This window comes from Anabrus simplex, chromosome 1, assembly GCF_040414725.1.
Source record: "Anabrus simplex isolate iqAnaSimp1 chromosome 1, ASM4041472v1, whole genome shotgun sequence".
NCBI lineage: Eukaryota > Metazoa > Arthropoda > Insecta > Orthoptera > Tettigoniidae > Anabrus > Anabrus simplex.
The window spans coordinates 438,571,394-438,586,827 of record NC_090265.1 but is presented as its reverse complement, the minus strand read 5'-3'; the positions used below and the strand labels follow the sequence as shown (position 1 = coordinate 438,586,827).

Genomic DNA, 15,434 nt, shown 5'->3' with positions numbered 1-15,434 from the left:
AAAGGACTAGGAGTTGGAAGGAAGCAGCCGTGGCCTTAATTAGGGTACAGCACCAAAAAATGGGAAAATGGGAAACCATAGAAAACCATCTTCAGGGCTGTCGACAGTGGGGTTCGAACAGCTATCTCCCGATTGCCCGATCACAGCCGCGTGAAACTAACCGCACGGCCATTTGCTCTGTACCAGGCAAAATCTCTGCATTTCTGTCTTTATTTGAAGTAACCGGAAGTATAAAGTATTGTAAGTTTATTGGACCATCCTCATGGACACCAAGGATCTCTGTAGCAGAAGACTGAATTCCCGTAATCCATCAATATTGAACAACCAAAGACTTGACAGAGGTAGGATTAAACTTTGCAGAGGAATGGAAACATCAGTGGTTGCACGCGGCTCTAATGTGCTACAGAACGTTTAATCCCAACTCCGCCATACGAGGTTTTCACCTCAGTTGTAGAATTCGGATATCGCTGAACAGGATTCGAACAAAACATAGAAGTGCTTACTTACTCCATAAGTGGGGCTTTCGTTAGCTCGCCTGACAGTGACTCTTGAGCGGCGTACCAAACTGTCAAACATACTATTATGCAAGAATGTACCAGGGATCACAGGAAGACGTTCCAGTGGCTGAATGGATTCGATGTGCAGTTGTGAACTAGTGCCTAACCATGTGTCAATGAACCTCCTGCAGGAAAACATTAATTCGTTGAGTCAATGTTACAGTGTCTCCCCATCCTTAACGATAATTATAATACACGCAGCATCCTAAAACTATCATTAAGCCAACGTTATGGTATATACACATCACTCATACTGCCAGGTGAAATCGAAACTTTAACACAATATCCGGATATTAAAATCTGATCCTCGTTGAAACTAACACATGAAATGAAATTCGCTACAAAAATTAACTCGAATTTGGAAATATTACTGTGTCTACTTCCTGCGATAAAGCGTGAAATTCAAATCAAACAACTTGTTCGAATAGTTTAATCTATTCCTCATTACAAATTAAACACACGCGGCGAAGTTCGCTAAATAAAACTAAACTCAAATCTCGTTTGATATGACGTAATATCACTGAAAACAATAACTACAACCATCACGAAATTTACGGCAAAACTCGAGTGTGAGGCTCCAACTCGTCTGCCATGTCAACACTCCAAACAGATGTTCATCGTGAACTGTCCAGTGAAGTAACTTCTCATCAAACTACGTAGGCTAAACACTCATTCTAATCATTCATTTTCGCACCCGCAATGCTTCCAGACAGCGATATTTTCGTCTCGTAAAATACAGAATAGAATTCAACTTACAATAATTAAGTATTTTCTTGACCGTGTGCCAGAATGTATTTTGTTCGTGAGGTCGGCTATCACAAAACGCACTTCGCTGGTATCAAATAGAATCGTCACCTAAACTTAACTGTTATTACCTACGGTCTTACATGAAATAGTAATCATTGGAGAACATCAACTTGTACTTAAAATAGGCGTTACGACGCACTCACTTGGATTTGACAACTCTTACATTCTTCAATCGTTCTGGACCACTACAGGACATCGCTCCTCTTATACAGCCTGACTCGGAAATATTACACAAACTTACACATCATGTCACAAAAAACCTCTCCATCGAACTAATCGAACTACAGGGTCTTTTATTCTCGGCGTCCTGCTTATTCTACACCACTCATAAAATACACGCTTACTCTGCATTTAACATCTTCCTAATTATTCTCATAATATTTTATTTCCATTACAATCCATTTTCTTCTTGGTTGAAACCATTTAAAAACAAGCGATGCCATGACCAAACAACTTTATAATGATCTCACAATTAACTTCTCGAAATTTTTCCGGACCTCAGGAGCAAAACAGCATGGTGTGCTTTTCTGTATCACAAATACACGGTGTCACAAAATTTAAATTTCCAAAAATGCTAAACTTTATCATATTTTACTGGATTTCGATATAAGCAGCAAATCTCACTTACCTAACTGTTGAACGCATTATTATTATCATAGTTTAATCCTGACGTGAATATTATTATTATTATTATTATTATTATTATTATTATTATTATTATTATTATTATTATTATTATTATTGGATACGTTGTTATTTTACTATCATCCTCATAACGGTTATTTTATCGTTATCATCATTATAACTTTTACCGGCCCGAATATCATTTAATTGATTTTCATTGCAATATTTAACTTCCCTTTTTAAAAAAAGAAATTTAAACACAGTTTAACGTCTCTCGCGCTGACATAAATAACAGACAATTCGCCTCCACAATGGAATAACGACAAGACACAACATTGTCATCGCAATATACTTAACTCTACACACGCCACATATACAACGCGATGTTATGATGTATTAATTAATTACTTTAAAACCGAGCTCGATAGCTGCAGTCGCTTAATTGCGGCCAGTATCCAGTATTCGGGAGATAGTAGGTTCGAACCCCACTATCGGCAGCCCTGAAAATGGTTTTCCGTGGTTTCCCATTTTCACACCAGGCAAATGCTGGGGCTGTACCTTAATTAAGGCCACGGCCGATTCCTTCCCATTCCTAGCCATTTCCTGTCCCATCGTCGCCATAAGACCTATCTGTGTCGGTGCGACGTAAAGTAACTAGCAAAAAAAAAAAATTACTTTAAAGGGGCAAGCATTTATATATCTAACTACAAAACATAATATTTAAATTAGACAGATTTGTAATTGTGCCGCTTGGCGTGGCATTATCTTGGCTTCATCTTGCGCCAGCTACCTCTGAACTTAGATCATCATATGGCAACATGCGTTGTTCGCTTAAATACTACGGTACCTTATTATAACACTAAATTCTGCACTCGTCTTGAAGCAACACACATTAATTTCCTTTACGATCGATAACTTAACAATACATTTTATTCTGTACACACATACAACAACTAAACCGCGAAGCCTCGTGTCGAGAATTCAACTGATGAAGTTTGTGGAAAGTTTACACCTCCTTTTCCTCCACGTGTCCAACAGATGTGAATGACCGTGAGACAAAAACTTATCTCTGCCAGACTACAATAGTCCTCCCTTACCGATTATCAAAATAACCTTGTCCGCAATAATTCACAAGAGCTATCTATGAATCTGCTGTCTCCCTATGCAGAAATTCAGGAATCCTACAATTATTAACTTATGATCTTTCCCCCGACAGATGGATGTCGTAAATACGATGTTTTAATATCTAAGTTGCCTTCGGTCACCATTACCTCTTGGTAAAATATGCATCCCTCTAGCCAACTGGCTTTAGAGATTCTCCACCGAGCTCGATAGCTGCAGTCGCTTAAGTGCGGCCAGTATCCAGTATTCGGGAGATAGTAGGTTCGAACCCCACTGTCGGTAGCCCTGAAATGGTTTTCCGTGGTTTCCCATTTTCACACCAGGCAAATGCTGGGGCTATACCTTAATTAAGGCCACGGCCGCTTCCTTCCCACTCCTAGCCCTTCCTTGTCCCATAGTCGCCATAAGACCTATCTGTGTCGGTGCGACGTAAAGCAACTAGAAAAAAAAAGAGATTCTCCAAGTCTACTTCGCACACTTTTAAGTCTGCTTCTTAACGTCACCTGAAGTAGGTTCACCCTCTCGGCCAATTAAATGATGACCATCTCTCTTGCTTGAGAAGATAGTATTTATGCATTCTCTAGAGACGCGCTACGTGGCGTTATCTACAATTGTGCAATCATCCCATCTGATGACCGCTGGATCAATTTCTTTCCGACTCACCCCAGAGATTCCACCTATTTTTCCTGCCACGATGATGTTTTCGATCATTTTTCCTGTCTCTATAACGGGCGTAATTAATTAATTTCGTGCACGATGGTTCCCGCATTTTTTGACCATATGCCCTTGACACGTGTGTTCCACTCGGCCTGTATAAAGGTTAAGTTCTCTCCAAACCTAATTAAATATATTTCCACCCTGTAACATTTATATTCATCAAGTATTTCCCAAAATTCTTAATTACTTATTTCTGTTTGTTAATGACAGTGCCGAAATCTCTCACAATGACGGTTATTAGCCAGAATTTCATTAGCTCCGAAGTGTTTTGGGAGGTCGCTTTCCGCTGTGAGTTAGCATGCCACGGAGCACGAGGTGAGCTTGGAATAAAAATATAGATGCACTCCAAGCTGTAGCTGACATTTCAGCAAGGCAGAATTATGGGCTCAATATATTTAAACAGTTTACTAAGACAGCTTTGGCAAGCAAGTCCGTCCGTTCTGCTGGACCTATTTGCTTCATTTCTTTTTTTATTCTGTCCTGAATCACCCGCCGGTGCATCATGAGACATTTATAGGTCTCTAAGTTCAGCCAACTTTCAATAATCATAAAATGAAATCATTAAATGATCACTCTTATAACTGCATACGAAGGCTTACCTTCACCCGCAATAAATTCTGTACCTAGCAGGGTGCTAAGCGACTAACACTTTCATCAATATTCTGATATATGTGATTTTTATCCTTATTAATGTCATTACATGAGGTCATATTTAATTACTACCTGTCAAGCCAGAGAATATAGACTTCCTCTGATCACGAAAGAATACTCTTCCCTGCTAGATACTCTTTGATTCTCTAACCTTTCCCAGTTTCCAAATATATTCAACAGATGGCAGAACGTTCCTAGAGTAGAACGCAGCCCGGAAGGCGGTTTCGTTGCGCAGAGTATGAGGTGCGGTGATGCCAATTTGGCTACTCATAACAGCATGAATGTGTAAACATATTTTCATCCAGTTATATCTTTAATTTCAAAGCGATGACCTATATTTTTTGTGGGCTTAAAAGTTTCCTGAAAGTCAAAATTAATTTTTAACATCGAACCCCGAGAAAGTGTTGAGGAAGATTTTCGAGATATTAAGGAAGGTAAATGAGCGGGCCAGTTTCAATGCCGTAGGATATTCGCCGTTTTTTCATACATATCAAATATTGTTGTACGTAGAACATTTTTATTGAAATCATCGAGGTCCGTCACTGGCTTCTTCCTCTTAGGGTTCTTCCCTGGCGACCTGAACACTGCATTATTTTTATTTTCATAGCTTGTTTTATCCCCTGTACTGTTCGCAGACCGATACCACACGCGAGTGCAGATTTCTTTTGAAGCGTGGCAACATGGCGGTCCTCACCTTCTCCGCCTATGAACGCCTGCTGCTGCATGCTTACAAAATACAAATGCACTCCAAATACTATTTCCCTCGTCTGTCGACGGAGTACTTACCTTTGTGCTCTTCCTGGATCTATCGTACACACGCAAATAGTTCCCTAAATTCGTTGATGATATTTACAAATAAAACTCGAAACATTCACCCGTGACCCGCACAAACAGGCACCTTTTACTGAAATGATTCTATTGGCTCAGCGGAAAACACGTCATACCACAAAGTGCGCGAATGTTACTGCGCAACCCTCTTCAAACCGCCTTCACGGCTGCGTTCTACTCTAATAACTTACTTGCTGCTAAGAAAAATAAAAGTCTACGTAGCCTACAAACAGACGGGAAAGTATGAGACTAACTACACTATATCATACCGTAATGCAAAATCCAACACGCCGATTGTCTTGGGCCATTGCCCTTGGCGTAGATTTGCGGTCTGCTGTGAAATAAGAATAAAGCGATGAACGCAAGTTCTAGATAAAATTATTAACGGTGATGATATTCATAATTTCCGTAAAGAAGAACAATTATATCCAATATTAACTGCGTTTACAAATTTCAAAATCACGAAATTATATTATTTGTCGTTTAAAAAAAATACGTAAATCACGAACACACATTCGACCTATGTAACCCTAAAAACATCAAAACCGAAAATCATAAACGTTTACCAACATCTATCAGAACAGCGTAAAATATATTTAATAGAAAAAACACAGAACACCGACTCCAGAACCATGAAGTGCCATTATCAATAACTATAAAGTAAAGCAGCCAACTTTAAATGTACACGTTACGATGTATTGTAAGAAATACGTTTACTTTCAATGATATCACTTAACATTTTGCGAAAAGAAGTAGAATTAAGGTAACACGTTATTTTCTAAAGAAGATTATTTGCTGTCAGGTTTCAATATTTCGCATTCCCTTGCCTTTACGCCTGGGAATTCACAGTTCGGCTTGCTATTTTTACATTTTTGGTCTGGAGGACCTTAGCAACTTCCTTCGAAAAATCCTCAACATCATTTTTGTAATTGTTGATAAAATCCTAGATAAAGTAATTAACACTCAGTGCCCGTAATTTCCGTAAAGGAGGTGTTACATACAACATAAACCACGTTTCCAGAGCCAATCATCACAAAATGATACTGCTGTATCGTCTAAACGTATTAAAACCACAAACAAATGTTCGAACTATGTACATAACACTATACCTAGCAAAGATGGCAATCATTTACCAACATTTACCAGTAAACCACAACGGTGTAGAAGAAAGAAGCTTTCGCTTCATTCCGCGTTTTAATGATTGCTTCCAATGAAACAACATTCACACTCATGATCAATACCGCCCACGTTTTTCTCACTTACTGAATTCATAAACCTAGCTCACCAGGTGGCCATGGTCGTTAAGGCATTGAATTCTATACGGTCTGCCAACGTGGGTAGCCCGTTGGTCGAAAAAATTTCACCATCAGAATGTTGGCTGGAAGGATAGGGGAGGCGGTGGTATACAATTTCTAATCACTAGTTTGCATGCCAAAAGCCTGAATTCAATTCCAAACCTCTCCGTAATGCTCATAATGGAGTGAGATAGTATGACGCTGTTGATGGTGATTCGTTCGTCGGATGGAGACGTTAAGAATTGAGCAAACACCTTGGCTCTATTCGACAGGAGTAGGCTATGTGCCGGCACCGGTTTTCACTCTCTCCCTTCCTACTATCATGTATCAGGTCATGTATCATAAACCTACCAGTGGATCTATTTATTCTGTAACTGAAAACATACATATTCATAATTGTCAATAGTCGACACATGGGGAAGTCTGTAAACATTGCATCACAGGATCAATAATATTGATAATTGACACCTCAAGCCATGTTTGATCAATTGAATGAAATATAAAGAATATTCACGTCACAACATAAAAGAAAACCTGCGTCTCTTGCGTTGAACTTGGTATAAAATATTTAATGCATATCTAAGTAATACCAGTCACTTCTGAATGATGAAGATAGTCTTCCTAACCTATTCTCCCGTCAATGATTTGACCATTGGGAATCGAAAAGTTGTGGTATTAGCACATTTATAATTAGATCGACAACTTGGCATAAATATTTACGACCCATTACATGTACTGGTATCCAGCACATTTTCTACCTTTAATGGATATCCCCTACAACACATCACAGAAACCAACCGAAGGACCAGGAAACGCTTAAGATACGGTAAAAGTTATAGATAGGCTGCCAAGTAAGTACGAATATCATTAACGGACCAGAAACTACAAAATCGGTAATAGAAGGAACCGTAAAATTATTGAACATACACAAAAATCTCGAATACAGGATGATCTCCTCCGCTTGGACACACAAGCAATATAAACTAAATATTGCGTAAACAAGACCTAATAACCTCACAACGCATGGCCAAAGCTCTTAGCCGTTTTTTCACTTATCGACACATCCCTTAAGGTTTGATAACTTGAGTTGGTCTTGGCGGTCTTCGAAGATATCATGTCGATTGAATTCGACGGTATAACTTCAGATTAGGCTCGCCAGGATAAATAACATAGTAATCATGGCTGACGGTGGGCGAATGGTCTCTGCCATTGGTTGAAGATTACGCCAATGAAATGTCTTTCCCATAACTCAAGACGGAACATCTCGCTGTCTTGAATTATGGGAGTGACGTTTCACAGAGTAAATCTTCAAGTGCGGCCAGTATCCAGTATTCGGGAGATAGTAGGTTCGAACCCCACTGTCGGCAGTCCTGAAAATGGTTTTCCGTGGTTTCCCATTTTCACACCAGGCAAATGCTGGGGCTGTACCTTAATTAAGGCCACGGCCGCTTCCTTCCCACTCCTAGCCCTTTCCTGTCCCATCGTCGCTAAAAGACATATGTGTGTCGGTGCGACATAAAGCAAATAGAAAAAAAAAAAAAAAAAAAAAAAAAAAAAAAAAAAAAAAAAAGTAAATCTTCAGCCAATGGCAAAATCCATTCGTGCCACCGCCATCCATGATTTAACAATCTTGAAATAACGCGACTTATGATGTAATATGAATAAGAAATAGAGGCCTCGTGTTTGAATGTAGACCTGCTGCAGTACTGTGTTCAACCACACAGTTTAGTAATGTCTGCTTCTGTTTAATTCTTCTGGCTCGGGACAGGGTGTTTGTGATTGTCCCAACACTTTCCTCTTCATATTCAGACAACACATTACACTACCAACCACCAGAGAAACACCAATAGTGATTACATCCCTCTACATAGAATTGGTGTCCGGAAGGGCATCCGGCCGTATAACAGGGGCAAATCCACATATACCCGCGCCCCCACAGGTATGGGAAAAGCGGTGGAAGAAGAAGGAAGCGGCCCTGTAGTTCAATGGACAGGAATTTTTGTGACATGATGTGTAAGTTGATATGTAATATTTCTGAGACAGGCTGTATAAGAGGAGCGATGTCCTGTAGCGATCCAGAACGATTGAAGAATGTAAGCGGCCGTAGCCTTAATTAAGGAACAGCCCCGGCATTTGCCTGGAGTATGGGAAACCATGGAAAACTATCTTCAGGACTGCCACTATCTCCCAAATGTAAGCTGATAGCTACGAGAGCAAACCGCGCAGCCACCTGCTCGGTCATTTAGTTCTAAGTATGCACGTTCCTGCTTTCTTTTGGTAGTGGCTTTACGTTGCATCGACACAGACAGGTCTTATAGCGACGATGGGACAGGAAAGGCCTAGGTATGGGAAGGAAGTGGCCATGGCCTTCATTAAGGTACAGCCCCAGCATTTGCCTGGTGTAAAAATGGGAAACCACGGAAAACCATCTTCAGGGAAGCCAACAGTGGGATTCGAACCCACGATCTCCGGGATGCAAGCTCACAGCCGTGCGCCCATAACAGCACAGTTCCAAGTTTTGGAAGAACGAGGGTATCATCTACAGCACGGTAGTATCATGAAAGACGGGGAGGTGAAGGAATTCCTGGATTTCAGGAATCTACCACACTCAGACAGAAGACAGCGAGAACTGACTGAGAGAGGTTGGACAGGAAAGATAAAAGGATAAATCTAGTGCAGGTTAGTCGAAGCAGTGACTATGCGACTGATAGAAGTTCTTGTATTTTTAGTGCAATTCGTTATACATTTCACTTTGTGTTGTTAGGATTCATAACTATTCCGGAACTAATCCTGACCTGACGTTTGCCGTTTGCTTTTGTAAAAGAAAGTTGGCTGGGAAGCGATCGCTTAGCGCCTTGTCTTTGTTCTGTCAACTTGCAAACGGCACTCCTTGTAACTAGATTTACCTTTATTGCACGCCATTAAACTCTCGTATAAAATGTATGACGAATGTTTATGGTTGAGCACAAGATTAATGTTGGGAGGTGATTGATGTGCAGGAGGCTGTAAACATCAAACACTCCCACTCTGTAATGTGCGGTGACAAATGAGAGAGACTTTACTTTTATTTTCCAGGAAGGAAAATCAGTGTGTTGGAAACACATGGAAACGACGTTGTCCCCTCTTAAATTTCAACCAGTGAAGTCTGAAACGCATCTTTCAAATGTGTTACCAATACGACAACAGTTCGAATCTTCTTATACTGAAGGGTTCGCGATAGCAGAGTGAATGTCTTCTCGTCAAGGAAGATTGGAATTCCGATTTATGCACGTAGGAATTTTGAAATGAAAAATTACATCCCTGTTTTTTGGATTCCACGTAACACTGGAGTTCCCATGACTATGGTAACGATATCAACCTTTTTGGATTTGTAAATGAACCCTCTGCTGTATCCTTACGACACATCGTCGTATTTCTATCACTGGGCGAGCTGGCCGTGCGGTTAGGCTCCCACAGCTGTTAGCTTGCATCCGGGAGATAGCGAGTTCGAATCCCACTGTTGGCAGCCCTGAAGATGGTTTTCCGTGGTTTCCCATTTCCACACCAGGCAAATGCTGGGGCTGTACCTTAATTGAGGCCACGGCTGCTTCCTACCCACCCCTAGGCCTTCCCTATCCCATCGTCGCCATAAGACCTATCTGTGTCAGTGCGACTTAAGCAATTAGCGTATTTCTATCGGCCTAGTCTGTCTTGCCTTCAAGTAACTATTTTGTTCGCTCTACGGGAATCGCACCTTTTTCTAAGTACAGTCACTGCCTCTCTTTTTCCTAGGTCTACAAAGTTAATTGACTCGCTATTTACAGTATTCATGATCTGTCATTTACGTCCTTGGGTCCTCTCTCCAAGTATGAAATAATTCTCAGTCCAGTCACTATTCTAGTTTTCCAGTGAGCAGATGAAATTTTTTCTTACCTGAGTTAAAAAAGGAAAGTTAAGATCGAGACATGAATGTAACTATTGTCTTTTGACTAAAATTCTTCGTCCAGAAAAAGTCATCAACAAGATGAACGGATGACAATTGCTAGTAAGCATATACCGCAGAGACACATAAACCCTCAATTTTTTAAATTCTTGGAATGGAGGGGGAGATCAAGAGAGGTTGAAAAAGGAAAATGCCAGAAGTAGTCTTTCGCAAAAACATATAAATAATGGAATAGCAACTTAGTGACAATCTTAGACTCTTTAAATGGAATAAAATTCTTTGAAATTTTGGAACTTTATCGAATACTCGCAGATAGTGAGTAGGTTTAATATGGCCGAACCAGCGATTTTGGGGTAATTAGGCTATTTCTTACCCGGAGGTCCCGTATTCGATTTCCAGCCAGGTCAGGGATTTTTACAGTGTAAGATATTTTGAATGCGAGAAGTACAGTACAACGTGTCATAGATGGCACTGATGGTTTATGTCAATTCTGAATTACGCACTGTGTGAGGATGTGCTTCGTACCTAGTGTTATTGTTTATTACACTCGTTGACGCGACACAATAATGATAATTTCTTGTGGCTATTGCTAGCCTAGTGTAGCCCTTGTAGGGCAGACCGTGATGGGTGGCATCTGTCGTGCATGGAAAACTGCATGTTGCTGCAGTGGAAGACAGTGTTGTGTATGGTGTGTGAGTTCCAGGGATGATGGGGATAACTCAAACACCCATTCCCCGAGCCAAGGGAATCAACCACTTCTTGTTTTCTTCTTGCCCTTTTTCCAATGTATTGGGGTCGGCACTTGACGTGGATTGGCCTCATTTTATAGCCGGATGCTTTTCCTGACGCCAAACCTATACGGATGCATTTCGTGTTTCTGTGGCGTTTGATAGTGTGATGCATTGTGTGTACATACACTGACTGACAGAGCAAATGCAACACCAAGAAGGAGTGGTCAGAACTTTATGCCAATTGCAGGGTAGACTGACGTCACTGAGGTATGCTCATGATGTGAAATGCGCCGCTGTGCTGCGCACGTAGCGAACGATAAATGGGACACGGCGTTGGCGAATGGCCCACTTCGTACCGTGATTTCTCAGCCGACAGTCATTGTAGAACGTGTTGTCGTGTGCCACAGGACACGTGTATAGCTAAGAATGCCAGGCCGCCGTCAACGGAGGCATTTCCAGCAGACAGACGACTTTACGAGGGGTATGGTGATCGGGCTGAGAAGGGCAGGTTGGTCGCTTCGTCAAATCGCAGCCGATACCCATAGGGATGTGTCCACGGTGCAGCGCCTGTGGCGAAGATGGTTGGCGCAGGGACATGTGGCACGTGCGAGGGGTCCAGGCGCAGCCCGAGTGACGTCAGCACGCGAGGATCGGCGCATCTGCCGCCAAGCGGTGGCAGCCCCGCACGCCACGTCAACCGCCATTCTTCAGCATGTTCCAATATCGACCAGAACAATTTCCCGTCGATTGGTTGAAGGAGGCCTGCACTCCCGGCGTCCGCTCAGAAGACTACCATTGACTCCACAGCATAGACGTGCACGCCTGGCATGGTGCCGGGCTAGAGCGACTTGGATGAGGGAATGGCGGAACGTCGTGTTCTCCGATGAGTCACGCTTCTGTTCTGTCAGTGATAGTCACCGCAGATGAGTGTGGCGTCGGCGTGGAGAAAGGTCAAATCCGGCAGTAACTGTGGAGCGCCCTACCGCTAGACAACGCGGCATCATGGTTTGGGGCGCTATTGCGTATGATTCCACGTCACCTCTAGTGCGTATTCAAGGCACGTTAAATGCCCACCGCTACGTGCAGCATGTGCTGCGGCCGGTGGCACTCCCGTACCTTCAGGGGCTGCCCAATGCTCTGTTTCAGCAGGATAATGCCCGCCCACACACTGCTCGCATCTCCCAACAGGCTCTACGAGGTGTACAGATGCTTCCGTGGCCAGCGTACTCTCCGGATCTCTCACCAATCGAACACGTGTGGGATCTCATTGGACGCCGTTTGCAAACTCTGCCCCAGCCTCGTACGGACGACCAACTGTGGCAAATGGTTGACAGAGAATGGAGAACCATCCCTCAGGACACCATCCGCACTCTTATTGACTCTGTACCTCGACGTGTTTCTGCGTGCATCGCCGCTCGCGGTGGTCCTACATCCTACTGAGTCGATGCCGTGCGCATTGTGTAACCTGCATATCGGTTTGAAATAAACATCAATTATTCGTCCGTGCCGTCTCTGTTTTTTCCCCAACTTTCATCCCTTTCGAACCACTCCTTCTTGGTGTTGCATTTGCTCTGTCAGTCAGTGTATATGGAGAGAAGTGTGTTGGGACGAACACAAACACCCAGTCCCCGAGCTAGAGTAATTAACCGAATAAAGTTAAAATCCGCGGCCCGGCCGGGAATCGATCCCAGGACCCTCTGGACCGAACGTCTCATTGCTGATCACTCAAACCATTTATGATTAAAATCCCCGATAAGGTGCGGAAACGAACCCACGGTATCTGAACCGAAGCTACTACGGTGACCATTCAGTTAAGGTGCCAGACACACGACACGGTAGATGGTTGCAATAAATTAACCGCCACCCAGTGCCTCCGAACTTAGGTGTAGGGTGGAGACTATACAATCTAGCTCTGCCTTAACTTGTGTCTCTCTTCTCTCTCATTTTTTGATATTTTTTGTCTTTAGTAAACTCTTCCACCCGCGATGGTATTAGGTTATCGAAGCCTAGGAATCTTTCCTTTTCAAGCTTTTCATTGTCCTTCTCTTTCTTTAGCAAATATCTCTATTATTCTTTTCCTGTTTCTCCTACGGTTAATGTTAAAAGGTGCTGAAAATGCAGTCCTTTTGCCCTTTAAAACAATATTCTCCACTACCACTGTCATATCTCATAACAAAACAAAATATGCTTGACACTCACAGCCCTTTCCTGCTAAGACAACTGGTATCCTCCTCAACTAGATGACTTACAGATTTTGCGATGTCACGTGGTCAGCATGATGACTCTTCAACCGTATTGCTTGGGACTCACAAGTGGCAAATCTCTCAGTATTCACAATTAACATACAGTATATGAGCTCAGTGGCGTATGCAGAATTTCGTCGGGCTCATTCTTAAGACTGGTGACTGATATGCTGTTTAATAGTATTCTGATTGTTTTCTTACTACTACTACTGCTGCTACTACTACTAACGCTAACTGTGGAGCGTGTCTGTATTGTTTTCTTGACGATCGGTACCAAGAGTCGGTGCATTTTTCTATTGCACTCAGTTAGAAGCTAATGTGAGCAAGAATGTTTTGTTATATCTGTAGAGCAGATATATACTCACTGGACATTGACAAGAATATTTGGCACTCAAATACAGAAGTGTTTGGAGTGCTATTATTATTATTATTATTATTATTATTATTATTATTATTATTATTATTATTATTATTATTATTATGCTGTTATGTTTGGTGGAAAGTGTTACTTTGAATGTAAGAAATGAACTTATTTACTTTCGGTTCAGAGAGCTCTGGCTTCGATTCTTGGCCGGGCGGGGATTTTAACCGTGCCTGCTTATTGTAGTTCGGAGACTGGGTGTCTGTGTTGTACTAAGGTCGATCAAATATAAACGGGAAATTTTTGATCCTGAACATCAACAGTTGGTAGAACTGGCCCTGTGCTTCTGCGATGCTTTTAACGCCCATGATCGCCGTCTTCGGACCAGCATTACAGACGAAAACATTCGTGCGGTTCAATACATTATTGACGACGATCGACAGGCGACAGTATCAGAAATTGCAGAACAAGCCGGAATCAGTTCGGGAGCTGTCAAGCAATCACCACAAACGACCTACAGTTCCGTAAAGTGTGTTCCAGATGGGTCCCTCGCCTGAAGTTGAGACGATTGGAGGTCTGTCAGAGGCTTACAGCAAGGTTTGATCATCCTCCTTACAGCCTGGACTTATCGTCCTGCGATTTCTATTTGTTCGGACCGCTTAAAGGAGCTCTAGGAGGACTACGATTTGAAGACGACGCGAGTGTGAAGACTTCGTGCGCAACTGGCTTGTGACACGACTCTGTTCTCTTTACGATGAGGGTATAAAAAGCTGCCCATACGCTGGGACAAATGCATTTACAAAGCAGGAAACTATGTGGAAAAATAAATTGTAATTGCCTTGTGTTTTTCAATAAATGAATTTAAAAAATAAAATACCGTTTATATTTGATCCCCGCTCGTATTAATACACAACTTCATTTACATACAAAGTACCGCACTACTAACCATCACAGAGAGATGCAATCGTGAATACATCCCTCCACATAGGATTGGCACCAAGAAAGGTATCCGGCCGTAAAACTGGGCGTAATCCACACGCACAGTACCGGTCAAAAGTTTAGCACCACATAAAGAAATCACGAAATGTTATCTAGAACCTTTAATTGTGTCACTAGACCTCTGTAATTTTCTTTCTGAGCTCTTACATTTAATAGGATATATGTCGCCTGATTTCAGTGAGTTATTCCAACTACTATAAACGTTATACATTTTTAACTCTTGCACGGTCACACCAAAAAATAAAAAAAATATTAGTAATATAATGTACCGTATACTCTAATTGGTTGCAAGTATCAGCAACAAGATTTTTTGTAGACTTAGCAACAGGTGGGGGCCATTTTAGTATAAATATAAAAAGTCCGAAAATATGCGGCACCGTTTTCTTTTTGCGTATTTTATTTTTTCGAACCAGGGCCGAAATGGTTGATTTGTCTTTGCCTTTGTCATGCATGGCCCAAGGTCTCAGGACGAGCTATCAGCGTTAAACTTTATCTGCCCTGATAATTTCATTTGCACTCTGCGGATGGCATCCAAAAACACAGTTCTGATTCTGATAGCTCACACTGAGACCTATGA

General features: G+C 41.9%; 1 protein-coding gene across 1 annotated transcript in view; it reads right to left on the bottom strand.

The window, feature by feature from the left end:
* The window catches only part of LOC136867049 (uncharacterized), a 717,985-nt gene that overhangs the window by 25,106 nt on the left and 677,445 nt on the right, over positions 1-15,434 (bottom strand). The window lies entirely within an intron of this gene.